This window comes from Gadus macrocephalus, chromosome 12 (assembly GCF_031168955.1).
Source record: "Gadus macrocephalus chromosome 12, ASM3116895v1".
Classification (NCBI taxonomy): Eukaryota; Metazoa; Chordata; class Actinopteri; order Gadiformes; family Gadidae; genus Gadus; species Gadus macrocephalus.
Genome location: NC_082393.1, coordinates 10,375,734 through 10,381,565, shown reverse-complemented (window position 1 = coordinate 10,381,565; position 5,832 = coordinate 10,375,734).

Here is a 5,832-nt window from a genome sequence, read left to right as displayed (position 1 = left end):
ATTATTCTCAGTACTGGGGTTTTTGGCTTCGTAACTCTGGACTTCTGAATCGTATTCAGTCTGTGTTTGTTGTTCAATACTGTTTCTTTTAATGAACTTCACCAGTCTGTGTTTTGACACTTTCTCTGTGTGTGGGTTGTAGATCAGGTATGCTGGGCTGTTTTTACTGTGACCAACAAATATCCCTCTTTCACCTCTCGGGTCTAGTTTCTTATGGTCATGTTTGGAAGTATAACAATCAGATCCAAACACCCACATTTTGGACAAATTTGGTTTTCTCCCTGTTAACATGAAATATGGGGTGTTTTCAGTTCTGTCATTGTAACATCTATTTCGAACATGAGAAGCATGTTGTACAGCATAAGGCCATAATACTTTCGGTAACCCTTTCTTTAATAAGAGACATCTCCCCATCTTAAACACTGTCTCTCGGCTGTACCGTTTTGGTGGGGAGAGTATGGGGATGACGTTTCATGTCTTATACCCTTTTCCCTTAACAGTGACTGAAAAATATTGCTTGTGTATTCAGTGCCATTATCTGATCTTATACACTTGGCCCTGCCATATGGCGCACTGTCTGCAAGGAATTTCTTTGTAGCTAGGGTCGTGTCACTTTTGGTTTTAAGGAAGTAAACTGACACAGCTCCTGAAAAATCATCTGTGAATGAAATAGCATACATATTATATCCATCTCGGGAAGTTGGTTCAATCGGGCCTGCTAAGTCTGTATGTACCAGCTCCAGGGGCGCACTAGCTTTTGCATCGGCTCTCTTATTTTTGCTTTTGCTGAATTTTCCCTCAGTGCACACATTGCAGTCTATCTTGGTGTTACCTGTGATCTTCATACCCTCTACCACATTTGGTAATTTTAACACATCATTAATATTGCAGTGTCCCAAAATCTCATGCCATGTTTTGACATCACAAGATAAACTCACTTTGTCAGTGGACATCATATCATTAACTGCATTTGTAACACATCGTTTGTTATTTACCATTTTCAAGTAGTACAGTCTCTTTATGGGGAAAACAGTCCCATCTTTGTGAATCAGTTCATCCCGTCCCTCTTGGAATGTCACCGTGGCTCCATTAGTAGTAGCTGCTTTCACAGAGAATATGCTCTGTGGATATGACGGTATGAATAAGGCCTTCTTCAGTGTGGCCTTGCTGCATCTTCCTTCTCTGTCCTGCAAACACACCTCTGCGCCCCCTCGTTTCAATGCCACGTTGTTCATCCTGGTTCCATCAGCTAGCTCCATGTAGTGTGCATTTGGGTTAAAAGTCTCGTCAAATTTTGCGAATGCGTCTTCCTCAGTGATGATGTGTGATGTTGCTCCACAATCTACCATTAGTCCGTTACTTTTAATATTGTCCAGGAGGAATTTTTGACTGACCTTGAATACGAATGTTTGTTCTTCCTCTTGGTCTTTTTGTCCATCCGCGATTTGTTTGACATCATCTTTGTGATTTGTTTTTCTCCTGCATGTCTCGTCACTGTGTGTGGAGCTTCTGTGGTAGTTGCACCATTTTGGCGCACTTCTTTGGTGGCACTCTTTTGACATATGGCCACGGTTTCCACATCCATAGCAAACGATAGACGACATGTCTGCTTTCATTACATTGTCCGATTTTGTTTTAGTGTCGAACTTTTCTGTCTCTTCATAGCTTCGTAGTTTACTTTAAACTGGATAAACGTTAATTACTCGCTGCTCTGCGTCGTATGAATGGCGAACGGTTTATATGATTCTGGAAGTCCCTTCAGAATCATGGCTATTATCAGCCCATCACTTATCACCTCTTTTGCATTTCTTAGCGAAGTGACTGTCTTTTCAGCTCGGATGATGTAGCCTGTCACAGTTTCTCCCGACTCCATTTTTAATGAAGTTAGTTCTGTGTATAGGGCAATAATTCTGGGCTTACCCTGACTGGCGTAATGGCTCCTTAATATTTTCAAGGCTTTACTGCCGTCATCGACCGCCTCTCTCATCACCAACGATAGGCTTTTATCATCCAGGAATTGAATTAGTTCCGCGTAGCATTCTTCGTTCTTTTCTGGATCTGGATCATCCGTTGAGAGTATTGTGTCCTTCAAGCCGAGCATTCGCATGTGGCCGAAAAACCTCACTTCCCACAGTTCAAAGTTATTTTCATCTCTGTTGAAGACTAACTTTTGCCATCTTCCTCCTCTTGTATCACGTCTGGGCCCATAACCTGTTGCGTTTTCATGTTCTTCTGTCATGTTGATAAAGAATCAAGTCTTACCTCTCTTCACTTTTCTGTTTATTAATTTCTTCACAGCTCCGGTAGATCATCAGCAGCCATGGTATGTGCTTAGTCTTAACTAACGGTCGATTACCCGGAATGCACTTCTATACAGAAACAAATAAAACAACCAATCACATCGGTGTACAATAAAGTTGGATACAAAAATAGGTCGTAATCCACATAATATAGGGATATATTATTAACAAATGAAATAACATTATGAGAACAAATAATTTAACAGATATATTAAAGGCCCACTATGCAACTTTTTTAGCCAAAATTACATTAAGTATGCAGGTTGTGTTAGGAGTTGCGGGTGCAGGCAGGCAGGTAGGACCCAGACGCAGACGGTTTAGGGAAAACGGCACTTTATTTTCGCCTAAAGGCTAAGGCAAGGAACCAGGGAACTCAGGTGACTACAGGGAACAGGGAACACGCAGGACGAACAACCACAATGACAGCAAGGGAGGAGGCTGGTAGCTAGGGACCGGGGGCCGAGGCTGGTAGCTGGGAACCGGGGGCAGAGGCTGGTAGCGGGGGGCCGGGGACAGAGACTGGTAGCTGGGGGCCGGGGACAGAGGCTGGTAGCGGGGAACCGGGGGCAGAGGCTGAGAGTAGGAGCGTGGAGGCTTAGGCCGGTCACAAAAGTCCGGTGGCACCGGCATGTAGCTCTCAGGCCAAAAGACTGTGGGGCTGAGCAGCTCCACTGCCCACTCGGGCAAGGCGTCCTCCAACTCAGGCCTTGACGAGACAGCCCTGCGTGTACGTCTCACGATAGCCTCCTGCTCCTTCTTGCTGGGAATGTTCTCCCAGAAATCCATTTCTTTCATTATGAACCACAATAAATCCTCCAACTCACGGCTAAATTGAGCGTCCACTGGGTCCAATGTTGGTGCTGTCATTCTGTTAGGGGTTGAGGGTGCAGGCAGGCAGGTAGGACCCAGACGCAGACGGTTTAGGGAGAACAGCACTTTATTTATGCCTAAAGGCTAAGGCAAGGAACCAGGGAACTCAGGTGACAACAGGGAACAGCTGAGACACATTAGGGGAGGGAACAGTAATCAACACAGGAGGGAAACACACCAAAACACGACAGACCATGACAGGTTGAGAGTTATGCTGATGGTTCTGCATCCATTTCTGGGTCGATGGGTGGGTGTGTCATTTACCCATGTCGCCTCTCCAGTGAAAAAGCGCATATGCAACTTGATCTGTTCGGACCGAGACAATCCGGATGTGACGCAGCGGAAGTATCCTCGAAAATGTAGTCAGATTGTAGTTTCGAAAATGCTTTACGGCACAGACACACACCCAAACATGGCACCGGCTAGATATAAACAGCCAGTTGCGAGGCAATTGTTGCATTCATCATGGATCAATCGACTGATAAGGGACCCAAGAGGCGACTGTCGGTGGAACAAAAGAAGAATGGACCAGAAAAGAGATCAGACACGAGTGTAAGGGGAACTATGCAACTTTTTTGGCTTGATTTATCTTAATATAACAGGCTAAGAGTCATTGCGATGGTTCTATTATGCATTTTTGTTAGATTGTTCGTTGTTTCGACTCCCCCTTGCGCATCTTCGCGGAGAAAAGGAAAATGTTTCTGCCGGCGACCCGCCGCCCACTCTCGCGGGAGTCTCGGGTTTCGCGAAGTAACGAATTGCTTCACGGCACAAACCCCCAAACACTGAACCGGCTCGATATAAACACAAGTAACTAAGGGATTGTTATATTCATCATAGATCAGCCGACTAAAAAGAGACAGAGAAACCCAATGTCGGAGGAACAGAAGAAGAGAAAAGGGAGACTGACCGACAGAGAGGCCAGACACGAGTAAACGTTGGGCAAGCTTTTCAGGAATAGCGTGAACTGAAAGAAAAAGAAGACTGCAAATCAGACGCCGAATCGGCCGTGTTGCTTTTGAAATTGAAAGTACCCTTGGGTGAACTTTGTCTTCGTGGTATTCTTGATGTTGACTATTCTTGATGTAGACTATTCTTGATGTTGTCTCTGTACAAATGTGTTTGCTCAACCATTTTGTTGTGAGCCCTGTAAAAATTGTTTTCTCGACCGTTTTGTTGTGAGCCCTGTATGTTTCTAGCTTGCTTGGTTGCCACCATATAAACACCTTTGTTTCCATGGGTGTTTTGCTGTTCGTCTGTCTCGTCCCCCAGATACAGACTGAATCCCCGAATCCGGGCCGGGTCGGGCCGATATTTCCCACCACTATACTTGGGCCGGGCCTTTGATCAAGCGTTTTTATTTTTATTTTATCATGGGTTTATTGGCCTAATCTGAGGAGAAATCTATGCCATAAACATAAATATAATAGGCCTTTATTACACGGGTCTTCTCAATGCCGTGGAATGCTCCGTTGACTTGCATGGGTTGTAGTCCCGATGACTTGTCTACCCCAGCGTCTTCCGTTGCTAAGCGACGTCACCGTCTTTGCGGACAAATTATTTCTCTGCTGATCAACACTACGAATGGCCAAAAGACTTGTATGCCCCCCCCCCCCCCCTTAAATAAATACTATGGCAGAATTATTATTATTATTATGATTATTGTCATTCAACTTGAACATGTGTTTTTACAGTAGAGTGGTGGAGGGATGACATATGTTGGCCAACCCGGAAGTGAGCGTCGCCCTGGATTCCCTCGACAAAAAGCCAACGGGTTTTTCCGTTGGATTTTGGATTATTGCAGAAACATTAGCATCTTTGAAGCACCTCCTCAAAAACTGAAAATAAATAAAAATAACCGTGCTCCAAAGAACGAAATGTAAACCAATGCATTCTGAATGGGAGTGTTTCTCAGATTTTTCCATGATACACAGAACGAAATGTAAACCCATGCAAATAAAGACTTCATGGTCTTAATAATTGAAATATCATTAATCTCCTGAGTGTGTCACTTGACCGGTCACAATCCAGTCACTTGACCGTCATGGTTGCTATGGTGGTTGCTATCGACCGCCCCCCTCTAATCCTTACATGGCTCTAAAAACCATGCGGCAAAGGAGCTGCCGTCAATTGTCTTGTTTTTGTCGTAAACTAGGGTCCGATGGTTAAAAAATAGACAGATATTCCAAGGTATCCTTAAAAGGCAGCTTGGATGTTTTTATTTTCTGCAGTTTAGACTTCTTCTATAACCTATTTTTTAAAGCAAAACACCAAGCTCATTGATTTAACGAGGCAGGGTTATTTGAAACAATTTATTAAATAAATATTTTTGAGAGGTCATTCCTTCTCCTGAGTTTGGTTCCTATTTATGTCTAGTGTACACCCCTACTGTCCACACGCCACTTATGAGATAACAAAAAGTTCATGTGTATTTCTCTCATAACCTTTTGTCATTATTAAAGAGAGGCCTAATTCTCAGATATGCATGTTGGATGGCTAGGGTGTAGGTCTGGGAAGAACTTCAGGTCAAAATCTTGCAAGCGAGCCTCTGGGTGAGGTGCAACGAGATGGAGCACTTGCTGAGTCATTTCCTGTAGGGCTGGAGCCACAGGTGGAAGCGTATGCATCCTTTGAGACCCCCTTTGATATATTATGCCGCGTT